The sequence below is a fragment of the Salvia miltiorrhiza genome, chromosome 7 (assembly GCF_028751815.1).
Source record: "Salvia miltiorrhiza cultivar Shanhuang (shh) chromosome 7, IMPLAD_Smil_shh, whole genome shotgun sequence".
Taxonomy (NCBI): Eukaryota; Viridiplantae; Streptophyta; class Magnoliopsida; order Lamiales; family Lamiaceae; genus Salvia; species Salvia miltiorrhiza.
Window position 1 is genome coordinate 41,335,468 of NC_080393.1, and position 18,996 is coordinate 41,354,463.

The following is an 18,996-nucleotide window of genomic DNA, read 5'->3' on the forward strand; positions in this document are numbered from 1 at the left end:
GTCCATTCGATTATTCTTCATCTGCTTATACTTTGACTACAAACCAAAAGAAGAGAAAGGCTTCTTCTCGGGAGAACCAAACTCTTCTTTGGCACCTAAGATTGGGTCACATCAATCTAAGGAGGATCCAAAGACTGGTTTCCGATGGTATCTTGGAGTCTCTCCAAGTAGAACCAATCCCAGTCTGCGAATCCTTCATAGAGGGAAAGATGACGACTCGGCCTTTCAAGGCCAAGGGGATATAGGGCCAAAGAAGTGTTGGAACTGGTTCATTCTGACTTGTGTGGACCCATGTCCACTCAAGCTCGTGGAGGGTACGAGTATTTTATCACTTTCATTGACGATTACTCAAGGTACAGATACATTTACTTGTTGTGCTACAAGTCTGAATGTTTTGACAAGTTTCAAACATTCAAGGCGGAAGTAGAGAAGCGACATGGTAAAAGTATCAAGTCACTGCGATCTGACCGCGGTGGCGAATACCTTAGTGACGAGTTTAGAGCATACTTGTTAGAATCTGGGATTACATCTCAGTTGACTACACCGGGTACACCCCAACAGAATGGTGTAGCAGAGAGAAGAAATAGGACTCTTCTAGAAATGGTTCGTTCGATGATGAATTTCGCTACTTTACCTATTTCGTTCTGGGGATATGCCTTAGAAATAGCTGGTTACATTCTTAACTTAGTGCCTTCTAAGTCGGTTGCAAAGACCCCATCCGAGCTGTGGTCAGGGCGCAAGCCTTCTCTTAACCACATCCAGGTTTGGGGCAGTCCAGCACACGTGCTGAACAAGGATGCCGATAAGTTGAGCCCTAGAACTGAAGTAAAGTTGTTCATAAGATATCCTAGAGGAACGAAAGGTGGTTATTTTTATTGTCCTAAGGATAAGAAAGTCGTTATTAGCACTAATGCAAGATTCTTGGAAGAGGACTATGTAAATAACCACAAAAGTAGGAGCAAAATTATCCTCGGTGAGGTCAAAGACATTGGCACGACAAGTCAACCAACTCAGCCAATTGTGCGAGATGTAGTACCCCAAGTCTCATCAGAAAACGCACAAGCTGTCGATACTGAATCTACAATAGTGCCACGTCGTAGTGAGAGGGCATCAAAGGGCAAACCGCCCAATCGATATGCGTTTGTCAATGAATCTACGGATTCAGTTGATGATAGGCTTGTCAAAGAAGATCCCTGGACTTACTCAGAAGCACTAGTAGATCCGAATGCTCTTGAATGGGAAGCATGTACGGTTTCTGAATATGAATCCATAACTGCCATGGATGTATACGAGAAATGTTTGCTACCTGTTGGTCGTGAGGCCATTGGCTGCAAATGGGTATACAAATGCAAGAGAGGACCAGACGGGAAGGTTACGGCCTTCAAAGCGAGACTAGTGGCGAAGGGTTATACTCAACGACCTGGTATCGATTATGAGGAAACTTTTTCGCCAGTAGCCATGCTTAAGTCTATTCGAGCTCTCTTGGCCATGGCTGGTGATTTATGCTTAAATTGCTCTATTTTTAAGGGTTTGTTTGTGCGTATTTTAAGATAATATTCTGGAAATTGGTGCGTTTTATGGTGTATTCTATGCTTTGCAGGAGATTTAGGCTTTCGAGATGGAAAAATGCAATTTTGGAGAATTTTGGATGAATTTGGCGTTTTCTAGGTGTTCTGGTCTCCAGAGCAGAGAAATCAATCGCCAGAGAAATCAAGAAGCTAGAGCAGAAGAATCACCCATTCCTCTGCAGAGAAGCGCCAACATCAGAGAAATCAATCTCCATAGTAAAAAGTCAGAGCAGAGAAATCACCATTCCTCTGGCGATAGCAGAGAAATCACCATTCCTCTGGCGTTAGCAGAGAAATAGCCATTTCTCTGGCGCGACCCGTTTCTTTGACGATAGCCGTTCCTTTGGCGAGAGCTGCGAATTAGGCAAGAGTGGGAGTATTTTCCAGAGCGCGCATCCAGCTGGAGAGTTGCCTTATTTTACACGATTCTATTACCTTTAGAATTCTACTTTGCATGGCAACTTCTATGGTGATCGAAGGAAATCTGAAAACTATAAATATGTCCTCTTTTGACCTATTCAGAACACCAACATTCATATTTTCAGTTTTATAGCTTTAGAATATTTTAGCTTTCCAGTTTTTAAGGCTTGGATCAAGATTGAAGATTCAAGCCGCTACAATCGTTTTCATTCAGTTTTTATATAATTTAGTTTTTACAATTTCTTTCTTATTTATTATGTTTATGTTTTCTTTTGCGATGTCTGTTTAGCCCTATTTTGTGATGAATTCGTGAGTCGTTTTGCTGTGCATTCGAGCATGCTTCGTGTATTTTTGCTCTATCTTTCACGTGCTCGATGACTTTTTGGGTGTACTACTGTCGTGTGCAGGATTCGGGAGTTGATGAGCGGTTTGGCATCATTTCGAGGAAATTTTAGAGTCAGGCTCACGGCCGCCGTGGCCCCACGGCGCGGGCCATGCATTGCTTGGAGAGAATTCTGCGAAGGGCCCCTATGGCGCCGCCGTGTCACGGCGCCGCCGTCTCACGGCGGCCGCCGCCCCTGTGTAAATCCGGCAGTTACGTTTTTGGGCTTTAAAAGCCGATTTTTAGGGTTTCTTGCACTACTTCCGACCCCAGCAGCCTCCACCTGCGATTTTATGCTTTTTCCCTTAGTTTAGGTAGATAGAAACATTGGAGATACTTGTGGATTCCGCTAGATCGTTGTTTCCATTGAATCGATTGTAAGTTCCTCATTTTGATTAGTTAATCTTTACAAGCTTTCGTGTTATTGCATTGCCTAGATAATCGAGCACTTAGATAATGATATTTGATTTATGCTTTTGATGTTTTCATCGCCTAGATAATTGTTTCTTTATGCGCCTAGATAAATATTGCTTCACGTTTTTAGGTTATTTATCGCTTCTAGATTAATTAGCTTAGAACCCTAGTTATTATGCTTGATCTATTGCTTCATATTTATTTCTCGCCTAGATAATTTTACTGCTTTCTTTCTATTACGCGCTAGTTAATCGGAGAGAGTGTCAGACCCAATCTACCCGATTAGAGTGTTTAGGTTTTATTTCTGTACTTGTGAGTAGCACAATTGAAGCCCTGCTAAGTCTTCCTTGAGAGACGACTTGAGTCACCTTACCACCCTAGGACGACCTCGTATAAATTCGAGTCCATCCGTTAGGTGTTTTTGGATGAGTCAAATTTTGGCGCCGTTGCCTGGGGAAGGCTTTAGGCATTTGATTGTGTTGCATTGTTTTCCGTGTTTTCTTTTGTTTAATTCTTTTGACTCGGTTATTTTCTCCCTCCGGTGCGTTTGATTTGTTTGTTCGTGCTGTGTATGCAAGGACGTAGAAGCTTGAAGAGAAAGCTTGCACCTTACTACGACAACATTCATCGACCTCGTGAGGTCCTTTCAAGCCTGGAGAAGGAGTCCGAGTCCAGTTCGAGAAGTCTTGTGGAATCACAGTTTCGAGAGGAAAATTGTGAAGAGAGAATCGCTTCCAACCCCATTCTGGAAGCCGTTGAGGATACACCTTCTTTGCACTCTGACGGAGAAGAAGAAGCTCGACCAAATCCTGACCAAGAAACCATGGCGGAGCAGAACGTACAGTACATGGGATATTTTTCCAGGCCGGTTATTGGGAACACTAGCACCTCAGCGATAGTGCTTCCCACGGCGGTCCGGAACTATAATCTGAAGCCTAACGACTCGAACCTGCTGCCGCTCTTTCATGGAATGCCGAGTGAGGACGCCCTACAGTTCATCCGCGACTTCTGCACCCAAGTGCAGACCTTCCCACTTTTGGAGCTCACCGAGGATCAGTTGAGACTCAAGTGCTTACCTTATGCACTCAAGGACCGCGCTAGAACGTGGTTGCTGTCCCTGCCGCCGAACTCTATCAACACATGGGGAGAGGCGTGTGAGAAGTTTATGCTCAAGTACTACCCTAATCATAAGACTCAAGAGATTAGGAGCCAAATAATGAACTTCATGCAAGGAGCTGACGAGCCTCTCCACGAGGCTTGGGAGAGATTCCAAGAGCTCCTCCGCCAGTGCCCGCAGCACCAGTTAGCACCCGTCATGTTGATGCAGTTCTTCTATGACGGATTGATTCAGACGGCACAGTTTATGGTGGACAGTACAACAGGGGGCAACATTGCCCGGAAGACAGCTGATGAGCTCAAAGAGATTTTCGAAACACTTGCCAACAGAAATCAGTTAGAGGAAGGAGGGTTGAAGCCAATGCAGTAGCTCCCAACAATGAGCTTCAGAAGCAAGTAGCGGACCTGATGAGGCAAGTACAACACCTCACGATGAACCAGGTGAAGGCTCCACCAGTTCATGCGCCACCAGCAGAAGGATGTGGCATATGTGGCGATTTTGGTCATGGAACCAACGCGTGCCATCGCATGGGGGAATGCACACCTGAAGGAGAAACAGAGGTCTATGCTGCTCAAGGCTATCCGGGGAGGCCTCAATTTGAACAGAGGCCCATCTTGAATCAAGGGCAACAGAGCTCCAACTCGGGTTGGAGAAATCAGCAGAACTCGGGATGGAGGAATCAAGCCCCTAGCCAAGGGTCGGGATCAACCCAAGATCGCATGCAAGGACATGGGCAGAGTTCTCAATTTTGTCAAGTCCAGAAGCCTATGGGTTATCAAAACCAGTAGCAATCCTACCTAGCCCCGCAGCAGTTCCCCATGCAACAAGGGAATTTCGAGCAGCCGCAGCAGTTCTACCCACCTCAGCAGCACCAATCTCCAGGCCCCTTATTTGAAGATCAGATGCAAGCTTTCATGCAGGCTAGCAAACAGGCGATGGAGGCTCAGAGTGCTACCATCAAGCACCTCGAGACTACAGTTGGGCAACTAACAGGAGCCCTGAATCAGCTGCAGCAAGAACAGCCAACCGGGAAGTTCCCGAACCAGGACAAATAGCCGCATCAAGCTCATGCCGTTGAGGTAGTCAAGGACAAGGCCCCAATAACCATGGGGAGATGGAGAAGCAAAACTGTGCAGGCAATCAAGGCTACCCAATGCCCCAGTGAGCCACTGCCACCCGTCACTGTTGCACTAGACCAACCACCACCCAAGCAAGGAGATCCAGGTAGCTTTATTTTTTATATTAGCTTAGGTGGGGTTGAAAAGGTGTTTGGAATGCTTGATTTGGGCGCGGCAGTCAATTTGATGCCGTTTGATATTTTTGAGAAATTGGGTAATAAAAGGCTGAAATGCACGAATATGAAGATAGAGCTAGCTGACGGCTCTATTAGTAGCCCACGGGGCCTTGTAGAGGATGTTGAGGTGGTTGTTAGGGGAATTAGAGTTTTGGTTGATTTTGTCAGTCCTTGATGTGGGAAAAGGGATTAGAGGCGAGAATGGGCATCTCGTGCTACTTGGCCGACCCTTTATGGCCACCACCCAGACTCGCATCGATGTGAGTACGGGAACTGTGAGTATGGCAGGGGCAGGTAGAGCGGTAACATTCTCAACTTTTGATGAAAAACCTACTCCCTTCACTTCCTTAATTCAAAGCTGCTCTTATGTTGAAACTATTGATGCTTGGGAGGAGAATTGTATTGTGCAGGAACTCTTGAATAAGCTGCAGGAGGAGGACGAGATCGTGGAGAAATTCCTCGCTAACTTGCAGGATGAGGCTGACATTGAGCAGGAATTTCGGGAAAAGCTGCACGAGGAAGGTGATATAGAGCAAGGCTTTCTGTCTGCCTTGCTACTGGAAGAGAAGTTCGATGAGGTTGTGTCACTCGATCTCCTTGGATGGGTGGATGGAGGACCATCCCAGGATATGAGCATGGAGGACTCATTTGGAGGACCCGCAGCTGCAATTCAAGAAGATGTGTTTACAAGGGCGCTAAGGCAGCTGGAGATCCAATCGGATTTTGGTCAAGGGGTTCTCCTAGTCGGGCTGGCGACTTTAAAACTAGCGCTGCATGGGAGGCAACCCATGTTTTCTTTCTTTTTCTTGTTTCGTTTTTCTTTCGTTTTTTTTTTTGTGTCTTGTTTTGTTGCTTTTGTTGTTTGGTGCAGGTTGTTGTGTTGGAGACTGCTTGTTCTTTGGATGAGAGAGAGGCAGACATCGTAGGGACACTACAGACTCACCACTGGATCGGTATTTAGGGAAGTTTCCTCTTTCACCCCTCTCTTTTTGTTTGCACTGAGGACAGTGCCAGATTTTAAGTGTGGGAGGGGCGTTTGTTGGTATTTGTAAATCCTGTGGGTGTCTTCTTGTTATGTCCTTGGGCTTTCTTGTGTTGGGGTGAATGGTCCCCTTGCCTTGTTTTTTTGCTTGTTTTTTAGTGCATCGCATGTTGATAGTGGTTCATTGGCGATTCTGGATTGTGTCTGTGTTGTTTGTTATCCTTGTTTTTCTTGATTGATTTGTTCCCAATGAAGTGTAATTAGTTTAAGGTTTTGGTGCAACACCCTGATGAGCAACTTTTGACGTGATTTGTCCGGTAGAAGCTAAGGGGAGTGTTTTCAGTGCAATTTCCTAATATCTGTCTCTGTTTGAATTGTTTGGTTGGTTGTTGAGTTTCTGATAGTCTGGGTCTCTGCTCCTCTAATGTTTTCATTATGAGCATGGGAAACCACACGAGAACATTTTGGGTCACCTCCAAAAGTGCAATCTCGTGAATTATGGCCCATCTATTAAGAGCGAAAATAAATTGACCCCAAAAAAAAATGAGAAGTGTATTGTGAAAAAGTGAAAGAATATGAAAAGGAATGAGATATGATTGTAAAGGAAATTGCATTAGGAAATTCACCCTTAGCGGAGAATTGGGTCTGATCGGATTGAGTTGTATCACCTTGTTGTTGTACTTTAAACCTTAGCTTTGAACACTTGATTGGGGGACATTGATATCTTGAAGGACTTGGATTGGTTAGTGCTGCTTGGTAAGAAGAATCGTTGTGGATTTTCTGTCAATGTTGTGATTGTTGCTTGAGGACAAGCAAGGATTTAAGTGTGGGGGGTTGTTTAGCCCTATTTTGTGATGAATTCGTGAGTCGTTTTGCTGTGCATTCGAGCATGCTTCATGTATTTTTGCTCTATCTTTCACGTGCTCGATGACTTTTTGGGTGTACTACTGTCGTGAGCAGGATTCGGGAGTTGATGAGCGGTTTGGCATCATTTCGAGGAAATTTTGGAGTCAGGCTCACGGCCGCCGCGGCCCCACGGCGCGGGCCGTGCATTGCTTGGAGAGAATTCTGCGAAGGGCCCCTACGGCGCCGCCGTCCACGGCGCCGCCGTCTCACGGCGGCCGCCGCTCCTGTGTAAATCCGGCAGTTACGTTTTTGGGCTTTAAAAGCCGATTTTTAGGGTTTCTTGCACTACTTCCGACCCCAGCAGCCTCCACCTGCGATTTTATGCTTTTTCCCTTAGTTTAGGTAGATAGAAACATTGGAGATACTTGTGGATTCCGCTAGATCGTTGTTTCCATTGAATCGATTGTAAGTTCTTCATTTTGATTAGTTAATCTTTACAAGCTTTCGTGTTATTGCATTGCCTAGATAATCGAGCACTTAGATAATGATATTTGATTTATGCTTTTGATGTTTTCATCGCCTAGATAATTGTTTCTTTATGCGCCAAGATAAATATTGCTTCACGTTTTTAGGTTATTTATCGCTTCTAGATTAATTAGCTTAGAACCCTAGTTATTATGCTTGATCTATTGCTTCATATTTATTTCTCGCCTAGATAATTTTACTGCTTTCTTTCTATTACGCGCTAGTTAATCGGAGAGAGTGTCAGACCCAATCTACCCGATTAGAGTGTTTAGGTTTTATTTTTGTACTTGTGAGTAGCACAATTGAAGCCCTGCTAAGTCTTCCTTGAGAGACGACTTGAGTCACCTTACCACCCTAGGACGACCTCGTATAAATTCGAGTCCATCCGTTAGGTGTTTTTGGATGAGTCAATGTCTGGCTAGTTCGTTAATCTGAACCTAGGGTTTGTACATAGCTGATTAATTATGTGTGTATGATTTATTGATATAAATTGGCCTTCCAACTTGTGATTCATGATTCCTGGTGCTTAATTTCTTGTCAATTATTTGGCCAATAATTTACATGTTTAGCTTGTTCTGTTTGAGTCTTGAATGCGATAATTGATCAGCCGATTCAGGAATGCATGTTATAGTAGTAGCCTTGACACTTGAATGGGATAGGTGAAACTGTAGGGAGCTATTCTTTGTGTACGCTTGGGAGTTAATTTATTCCTTGAGTCTTGAATGTGAAAAGGGGTTAATTAATCTACTTTCATAGGTGTTCGTTAGAGAAGCTTGTGAATAGTTCTGTGATCTCTCATCAGGGTTGGATTAAATTGGTAATTGAATCAATAGATCAAATGCATGTAATTAATTAGTAAAAGTACATCCATAGGGTCAGAGTATTTTATTATTTGAGTTTTTACCTTATTTTATTTGTTGTTATTTGAATTTAGTGCTAATCAAACCTTCCTACTTTCTGTTGTCTGTCTACTGTTATAGTCTGTTTAGGAGATAGCTAAAGTTATTTCGTTGTGTCAGTCCCTGTGGATACGATACTCGGTTACTTATTACTTGCTACAATTACCTGTGTTAGTTGCAGTTTTTGTTGCTAAGAATTTAGTGATCAACTTTTTGGCGCTGTTGCCGGGGACTGATTAGAAGTTTCTTTAATATTTCCGATAGGACTTAGTAGTACTTTAGGCGTTTACTTTTCCTTTTTATTTTTTTTATTTTTCTAATTCTCGTTTTGTTTTTTTAGGCACTGCATACGATGGCTACTAATGAACAGATTCGTGCTCTACAGGAGCAGCTGCAACAGCTGTTGGACGCTCAAGCTGCTAAAGAGGCTCAGAAGCAACCAGCCATCAATGAAGCGTTCATTCCACAGTATGTGTATCAGGAGCCTCCACGAGTGAACGTTAACAACTTTGAGCTGCAAAACGGGTTTGATCACGATGGTCCAACAGAGCCAATATGGTGGACAAGCGATTGAAGACCCTAATGCGCACCTGGCGCATTTCCTGGAGCTGTGTAGCACGGTAAAGATGAATGGTGTCCCTGATGACATTATCCGTCTTCGTCTTTTTCCCTTCTCACTGTGGGATAAGGCGAAGTCGTGGTATCATACGCTGCAGCTGGGAGAGAATATCGTGTGGGAGGATTTGGCTCATACATTCCTACGCAAGTTTCATCCGCCTGGCCTGATGTTGAAACTGAAGATGGACATCGTGCAGTTTCAACAGTACGATGGAGAAAAGCTAGCGGAGACTTGGGAGCGGTATCAGGAAAAGCTCAGAAAGTGCCCAAGCCATGGATTTGATGAAGGCACGCTTGTGACAATGTTCTACAATGCCTGCGGGGAGCGTACAAGGATGCACATGGATACAGCTGCAGGTGGCTCTCTACTCCAGAAAAGTAGTTCTGAAGCATGGAGCATTATTGATAGTATGGCTTCTACGAGCTACCAATGGCCATCTGAGCGAATACAATTGAAGAAGGTTGCAGCTGCATCCAGCTCTGATCCTATGGCAGCAATGGTTACACAGCAGGCAGCGTTTGCTACGCAGCTGGCAGAGCTGACTACTAAAATTAGTGAGTTGAATGTTAGACGTCCTGAGCAAGCTGTGAAAGACCCGTCAGGCATAGAAGACGTAAATTTTGTCAATGGCCAAAACTATGGAAATTTTTAGAAGGTACAGCCAGGAATGTACAACAGATGGCAGCAGTTTCAGCAGCAATATCAGCCAGGAGGGCGCCCACACCCGAATCTAGCCTATAGCAATCCCAACAATGCTTTGCAACCTCCACCGGGATTTTCTATGTCTAGTGGAGGAGTCATCAATGAGCCGAAGAAGGATTCACTAGAGGAGATGATGAAGCAAGTGTTGGTGAAGGTGACCGGGATGGAGGCAAACTCGGCAAACATGGGGACCAAAATCTCCAACATGGAGAAAATTTTTTCAGCATTGTCTAAGCAGGTGCAGATGTTGGAGACTCAAGTTGGTCAGATGGCCAACCAAGCAGCTGCGCAGCACAAGTCGAGCCAATTCCCGAGCAACACTACTGCCAATCCAAAGGGCCAATGCAATGCCATTTTCGATGGCACTCTATCTCCAAAAGATAGGAGAATGAGCAAGGAGAATGAACAACCAAGTAAGGAACCATACAAATCTCCTATTCCACTAAGGGAATACATCCCAAAAGCTCCATTCCCCCGTAAGCTGATGAAGAGGGAGGTGCTTGAAGAGCAATGTGCTGTGAAGCCGAGCAAAAAGTGTAACACAATTCAATTGAGAAGCGGGACAGAGCAGCGGGATCATCCAGAGCAGCGGGACTGGCAAGGATGCCAAGGAAATCAAGCTGGAGATCTCCCATTGCAAGAATGAGAAAAAAAGTTGTCAATCCCGAGGAGATAGAGCATAGATGTATAGTGAATGAACTAGAGAGACTACTTGAAGAATCGGACCGACGTGCACAGCCTCAAATTCTCTCGCAATTGCAGGATCCCAAGGATAAAGAAGAAAAGTCAATTGTTCACACCAAGAAGATGGGGGATGAGGATAAGAAAATCTCGCAGGCGAAAGCTGTGTGCACTGAGCTGCCAATGAAGCTACTTTCGAAGAAGAAAGATCCGGGTAGTTTCACCATTGAGTGCGAGATTGGAGGAGAGCTCTTTCCCGAGGCTCTTTGCGATTTAAGGGCTAGTGTCAATGTGATGCCCATCTCTGTTTTCAAGCGGTTGGGAATTGGAGATCTCAAGCCGACCTCGATGGAGATTCAAATGGCGGATAGATCAAGAGTAAAGCCGAGAGGAAAGCTTGAAGACATCTTTGTAAAGGTTGACAAGCTCGTCTTCCCTACGGATTTCTTGGTCCTCGATATTCCTGAAGATGCAAATCCTCCGTTGATTCTTGGTCGATCATTCTTAGCTACGGGGAAGGCTATGATAGATGTGCCCAATGGAAGCGTCGTCTTTCACGCAGCTGATGCGCATGGGTCTTCTACCTCTGTTCGTGTTAAGCGTTCTGTCACGCCCGCTGCGTTTGATGTTCATTGAGACCATGAGGTATCGCTAGACGTTAAATTAAGCACTTGTTGGGAGGTAACCCAACCGTTTTTGTTTTATTTTTTTTTCTTTCAGTTTCGTGTTGTTTCTTTTTGTTTTGTTGTTTTGTTTATTTTTTTTAGTGCGGTGTTGAGCTTGGAAGTTACGAGAACTCGCGCCCTGTTCATGCCACCGCCGTGGAACAGGTGTTTCTCTGCCAGATTTCTGGAGGTCTTCATGTTTCAGCGCAGCCACACTCTCTTCGCTGCCCTGTCCAGCGCCGCCACTCTCTACCCTGCCCAAGGTCACAAACCTTTTCGCCGCCTTTCACGATGATTCAGTTTGTCAATGCCGATATTCAGGGATGTTTTCTCACTCTTTTTCTTTTGCCCTGAGGACATGGCATACTTTAAGTGTGGGGGGGTGTTTTGTTGCTTATATTTTTCAAAAATTTGGGTGTGATCAATCTTTCTACGCTTAGTTTTTGGTCTTTGAATCTTGCTAATTTTTATGAATTTGTGGAAGAGAAGATGGTTTTCGATGTGTATTTCGAGTTTGTGTTTGTTTGGTGGTTATTCTTATTTTACTTTTAATATATGTTTCTTGATTGTGCAAAGAATTATGAGTTTTGTTGCAACACTTTTGTAAGTTAGTAAAACGTGATTTGTCCGGTAGATGCTAGAAGGAGTGTTATCATTGTGATTGCCTACGATCATATCTTATCTGTGAAAAATGAAAAAGTTGGACGAATTACCAACTCTGAAATTGCCAGCTCTGAAACATCTGGCCTAGTTCTGAAAACGCGGCAGCTCTGAGTCTCTGCTCCTCTAGTTTAACTATGAGCATGGGAAAACAAGTGAAAAGACTTTGGATTACATCCAAATGGCTTTATTTAATGAATTATGGCTCAACTGTCAAAAATTCTAAGCACACAAAGTGTGAAAATTGGTGATATTGATTATAAAGGCGATCACATTAGGGAATTCACTTCTAGCGGAGAATTGAGTCTGATCGAATTACTTGCATTACTCTTTTGTTGCTTCTTAAACTTTGAGTTACTTGCATGATCGAGAGATGTGTGTTGATTGTAAAGTTTTGAATTAACTTTGTGAATGTTTGGATGGAAATTAACATTGCTGAAATCAATCTCTTCCTAGGATTCATATGGATTTTGCTTGAGGACAAGCAAAAGGCTAAGTGTGGGGGAGTTGATTTATGCTTAAATTGCTCTATTTTTAAGGGTTTGTTTGTGCGTATTTTAAGATAATCTTCTGGAAATTGGTGCGTTTTATGGTGTATTGTATGCTTTGCAGGAGATTTAGGCTTTCGAGATGGAAAAATGCAATTTTGGAGAATTTTGGATGAATTTGGCGTTTTCTACGTGTTCTGGTCTCCAGAGCAGAGAAACCAATCGCCAGAGAAATCAAGAAGCTAGAGCAGAAGAATCACCCATTCCTCTGGCGATAGCAGAGAAATCACCATTCCTCTAGCGATAGCAGAGAAATAGCCATTTCTCTGGCGCGACCCGTTTCTCTGACGATAGCCGTTCCTTTGGCGAGAGCTGCGAATTAGGCAAGAGTGGGAGTATTTTCCAGAGCGCGCATCCAGCTGGAGAGTTGCCTTATTTTACACGATTCTATTACCTTTAGAATTCTACTTTGCATGGCAACTTCTATGGTGATCGAAGGAAATCTGAAAACTATAAATAGGTCCTCTTTTGACCTATTCAGAACACCAACATTCATATTTTCAGTTTTATAGCTTCAGAATATTTTAGCTTTCCAGTTTTTAAGGCTTGGATCAAGATTGAAGATTCAAGCCGCTACAATCGTTTTCATTCAGTTTTTATATAATTTAGTTTTTACAATTGCTTTCTTATTTATTATGTTTATGTTTTCTTTTGCGATGTCTGGCTAGTTCGTTAATCTGAACCTAGGGTTTGTACATAGCTGATTAATTATGTGTGTATGATTTATTGATATCAATTTGCCTTCCAACTTGTGATTCATGATTCCTGGTGCTTAATTTCTTGTGAATTATTTGGCCAATAATTTACATGTTTAGCTGTTCAGTTTGAGTCTTGAATGCCATAATTGATCAGCCGATTCAGGAATGCATGTTATAGTAGTAGCCTTGACACTTGAATGGGATAGGTGAAACTGTAGGGAGCTATTCTTTGTGTACGCTTGGGAGTTAATTTATTCCTTGAGTCTTGAATGTGAAAATGGGTTAATTAATCTACTTTCATAGGTGTTCGTTAGAGAAGCTTGTGAATAGTTCTGTGATCTCTCATCAGGGTTGGATTAAATTGGTAATTGAATCAATAGATTAAATGCATGTAATTAATTAGTAAAAGTACATCCCTAGGGTCAGAGTCTTTTATTATTTGAGTTTTTACCTTATTTTATTTGTTGTTATTTGAATTTAGTGCTAATCAAACCTTCCTACTTTCTGTTGCCTGTCTACTGTTATAGTCTGTTTAGGAGATAGCTAAAGTTATTTCGTTGTGTCAGTCCCTGTGGATACGATACTCGGTTACTTATTACTTGCTACAATTACCTGTGTTAGCTGCAGTTTTTGTTGCTAAGAAATTAGTGATCAGCTGCCCATATGAACCTAGAGGTGTGGCAAATGGATGTCAAGACCGCATTCTTGAATGGGTATCTTGAGGAAGATCGAGACATCTATATGCTACAACCAGAGGGGTTCATCAAGGAAGGTGAGGAGCATCTAGTGTGGAAGCTCAAGAAGTCCATTTATGGACTTAAGCAAGCTTCACGATCCTGGAACAAACGTTTCGATGACGTGGTCAAAACATATGGTTTTGAACAGTGTGTCAACGATAGTTGCGTTTATAGGGTCTGTATCGATGGGAGTTTGGTATTCCTTATACTCTATGTGGACGACATACTTCTCATTAGCGATAATGTGAATGTATTGTCTGGCATTAAGGAGTGGTTATCCCAACAGTTTCAAATGAAGGATTTGGGAGAGGCAGCATATATTCTCGGGATAAAGATTGGTCATGACCGATCTAAGAGAATGTTGAGTTTGTCTCAAACAGCCTACATTGATACTGTATTGGCGCGGTTCAGCATGTAGAATGCCAAGAAAGGTTTTCTACCTTTCAGACATGGTGTTCCGCTATCTAAGGCAATGTGTCCCACAACGCCTGAGGAGATAGCTGTTCGCTATTTTCTTTACACGCCGCAAGTGTACGGGTGCAATTGTATATAGTGGCAAACAAGGTCGAATCCACAGGGACTAATGGTTATCAATGCCTATTCTTAATTACTTTACTCTATCTGGAAAAATGAATTTTAAAGGTTTGATTTTGGAAAACAAATTTAAATTAAAATAAAGAAACACTAAAAAAAATCAAGCTGTGAAAATGCGAAGTAACAGAAGAAAGAGAGTTTCCCAAGGCAAAGGTTTCAACAGATTCTCCTAACTAACATGTTTGATTCAATTAATGAGATAATTCCTAAGGCAATCTCAAAGTTAATTCATACCCACTCCCGTGGCATACAAATCGTTGATTACATGCAAGGTTACCATCCCTGGATCACACTTCTAACATGTAACTCCTAAAAGTTCCTAGGATTAAAGCCTTCACAATTATTAATTCCCTTTAGAATTAGAATAAATGTGTTCTATGTTCTTAGTTCAGGTTATAATTATCATCTCCCGATCTCAAATTAAAACCTATGATAATGCTAAATTGGTGATCAAGCAATAAAGCAAACAATTATAACAAGAACATAGAAAGGAATAGAAATCTCAATTAATTAAATCAACAGTCAGAAATTTGAATCATGTTTACTCCCTAAACCCTGGGAAAAGGGATTCTAGCCACACATAGACATATGAACTAGAATACAATCTTCAATAAAACAAATGAACATTAAACAATAAAAAACCGTAATGAAGTCGAGATTCTTCAGTCTTGCTCTTGCTCCGTGTCTCACAGCTCTCAGGAAAAGTCAGAATATGATAAAAGGTGTTTGGAATAAGCTAAAGGATGGTATTTATATGCCCTAGGTCGTCCAAGCTCGAAAATACTCCAAAAACGCGCTTTTAGTGAAAAATCGGAAAAACTGGGCAGACTCGGCGCCTCGCGCGGTCTCGTCGTGCGGCCGCATGGCTGGACCCTGTGCAAGCTCGCGCGGCCGCGCGCCTGGACCGCGCGGTCCTCCAACGGGTTCTGCAACGTCGCGCGGCCGTGGCATGCGGCCGCATGCCCGGACCGCGCGACCTCCCGGCGCCGTCCTCGCGCACGGCCGCGTGTCCTCCGACACACGGACTTCCCGGCGCCCGTTCTTGCTCATCTGATGCCCGATTTTAGCCCCGTTTGTGCCTATGGACTCGTCACTTCGCGTACTCCACTACGCTTCATCCAAAACTTCACAAATCGAGTCCAATAACCTGTAAAAACAACACGAGCATGGACGAGTAGTCTATTCCACACAAACTTAATAATTCAAACCAAAGACACTCAAGAACTCGATGAAAACACCCAAAAACTATGAATAAACGCGACAAAGGAGATGAAAAATGCATGTAGAACAATAGCGAGCATGAAGATAATTTCCTATACCTCGGCTGTGGGAAGTCTCATGTATGCGATGCAGTGTACCGGGGCCTGATATCTGTTTTGCCGTTGACATTACAGCAAGATATCAGGCGAATCCAGGTCAAGCTCATTGGACTGCTGTAAAGCACATACTCAAGTACCTTAAACGGACTAAGGAGTATGCGCTAGTTTACCAGTCTGATGATCTGACACCGGTAGGATATGTGGACGCCGATTATCAAGGTGATAAGGACAAGAGGCGGTCTACTACTGGCTATGTGTTTAAGTTTGGGGGTGGAGCCTGTTAACACATGGTATCAACATTATAGAGAACAGAAGAATCGAAGATTGAGAAGATTGTGTTTTGTATTGCTTGTTATCTTTTGTGTCAACTACAAGGCCCTTTTATAGGGTAGAGAAAGATTTACATAAGGAAAGAATAAACCCTACTCTAATCAAGGATTTTAGATTGCTAATTTTTATCCTTGATTGAACTCACCCAATATTTTCCATAAATACTTTCAACACTCCCCCTCAAGTTGAGTAACGGGATTTCCGATACTCAACTTGTGAAGAACTTCTGAAAAACTTTTGAAGTCCACAGCCTTGGTTAGGATATCAGCGAGCTGATCTTCGGACCTCACAAACGGGAGCTCCACAATCTTTTCCTCAATCTTCTCCTTGATAAAGTGCCTATCCACTTCGACATGTTTAGTTCTATCATGTTGAACTGGGTTCTCAGATATGCTGATGGCAGCCTTGTTGTCACAGTACATTTGGCACGTCTTTGTTGGGTGAAGGCCTAATTCCATCAGCAATCTTCTTAGCCAAAGGACTTCGGTTAACCCACTCTTGATCCCTCTGAATTCTGCTTCTGCACTTGAGAGGGCAACCACCTTTTGTTTCTTGCTTCTCCATGAGACAAGATTTCCTCCCACAGATGCAAAGTATCCAGCTGTTGACTTTCTATCATTCGGGTTTCCTGCCCAGTCAGCATCGGTGTAAGCTTGTATCTCAAGGTGTCCAGTCCTTTTGAACAGCACTCCATAGTCAAAAGTCTTCTTCAAATATCTCACAATTCTGAGCGCGGCTTCCATGTGGTCAACTTGTGGTTGGTGCATAAATTGACTCACAACTCCAACAGCATACGCAATATCAGGCCGAGTATGGGAAAGATAGATGAGTTTTCCTACCAAACGTTGATATTTTCCTCGATCAGCCAATTCAGCTCCATTCACAATCTGTAGCCCATGATTGACAGCCATAGGTGTCTCAGCTGGCTTGCAATCTAGCATCCCTACTTCCGCAAGAAGGTCAAGAGTATACTTTTTCTGATTGATAAAAATTCCTTTCTTCGATCTAAGTACTTCGATCCCGAGGAAGTACTTTAGTCTCCCAAGGTCCTTCATTTCGAACTCCTTGAAAAGATTTTCTTTCAACTTCTGAATTTCTTCTAAGTCATCTCCTGTTATGATCATGTCATCAACGTAAATGACTAAGCAAGAAATAAGATCACCTCGTTTCTTCAAGAATAAGGTGTGGTCGGAATTGCTTTGCTGGTACCCGAACTTTTTCATAGCTGTGGTGAATCTTCCAAACCAAGCTCTGGGAGACTGTTTGAGCCCATATAAAGTCTTCTTCAATCTGCATACCTCCCCTTCTACGAACTCATCTGAAAAACCTTGGGGTGCTTCCATGTATACCTTCCGTTCTTCTTCAAGCTCACCATGAAGAAAGGCATTTGTAACATCAAACTGATGAAGATCCCAATCCTTGTTTGCAGCAATGGAGAGGAGCACCCTGACAGTGTTCATTTTTGCTACAGGCGAGAAGGTTTCTGCATAGTCGATCCCATATGTTTGTGTATAGCCTTTTGCAACCAGCCGAGCTTTGTATCGCTCAATAGATCCATCGGGTTTTTGTTTGATTGTGAAAACCCATCTGCATCCCACAGTTTTATTCCCTTTCGGTAACCGACACTTCTCCCATGTGTGATTCCGGTTCAGGGCCCCTATCTCTTTCTTCATAGCATTTCTCCAATGCTCGATCTTCAGGGCTTGCTCTGCTGTTTGTGGAATCTCCTCATCATATAAGGCCGCTTCATAGGCTGTGGCATTTTTTGACAAGTTTCCCTTGGCGATATTCCCAACTGAGTATCGGGAATTCCTCACAATTTTCTCTGGGGTATACCGTTTAGGGGGTATACCCCGATTGCTCCTGGGTGGTAGCACATATCTCCCAGTATCTCCATCTACTGTATTATTCTCCTGTTCTTCTTCAATGACTTGAGAAATATGATCAGCAGAATCAGAAGTCACAATAGTAGGTTCAGAAGCTCTTACCTCAGATATCGGAGGCGGAGAAGATATAGGCTCATGCAACGGACTAGATTGTTCTGGAGTGGATGAAACATGCTCGGTGGCAAGGCTAACTTTTTCTGTTGGGTCTGCTTCCGGGCCTGGCATTGGTAACCAACTTAACAGGTCGATCTCACTCTCTTTCTCACTCTCCCCCTGACTGTTAAGGTGGGTACTGTAAAAATACTCAGTTTCAAGAAAATCACAGTTCATGGTGGTTATGATTTGACGGGTTTTAGGATTGTAACATCTATACCCTTTTTGGTTAACACCATACCCGACAAACACACACTTAATGGCACAAGGAGAGAGTTTAGTCCGTTCATGCTTGGGAATATGAACGAATACGGAACTACCAAAAACTCGAGGTTGAAGAGTAAGAGCGAGAGGGACAGAGGCCAAAGTGGATAATTTTTGTAATGGGGTTTGAAGTTTGAGGGTTCTAGTGGGAAGGCGGTTTATAAGGTAAACTGAGGTTGCGACAGCTTCGGGCCAAAAAAAGCTGGGTACCTTAGACTCAATCATCATAGCTCGGGTCATTTCAAGCAAGATTCTATTCTTTCGTTCGGCAACACCGTTTTGTTCGGGGGTATGGGGACAAGTGGTTTGATGAATTATCCCTTTTTGTTGACAAAAGTTCTGCATGTTATGATTGACAAATTCACCCCCGTTATCAGTTCTAAGGACTTGGATATTTTTATGGAATTGATTTTGCACCATGGCGAAAAAATGAGTAAATTTATCAAAAACTTGAGATTTATTTTTGAGAAAATATACCCATGTCATTCTAGTGCAATCATCAACAAAAAGCAGAAAATATTTAAACCCTTGACCCCCGGCAACAGGTGAAGGACCCCAAACATCAGAATGAACTAAAGAAAAAATAGAATTGACTTGAGTATCACTGGGTTTAAAAGGTTGTCGATGACTTTTAGCCAAAACACAAGTTTCACAAGACAAAGTATTATTTTGCATAATGTTAGGGAATAAAAT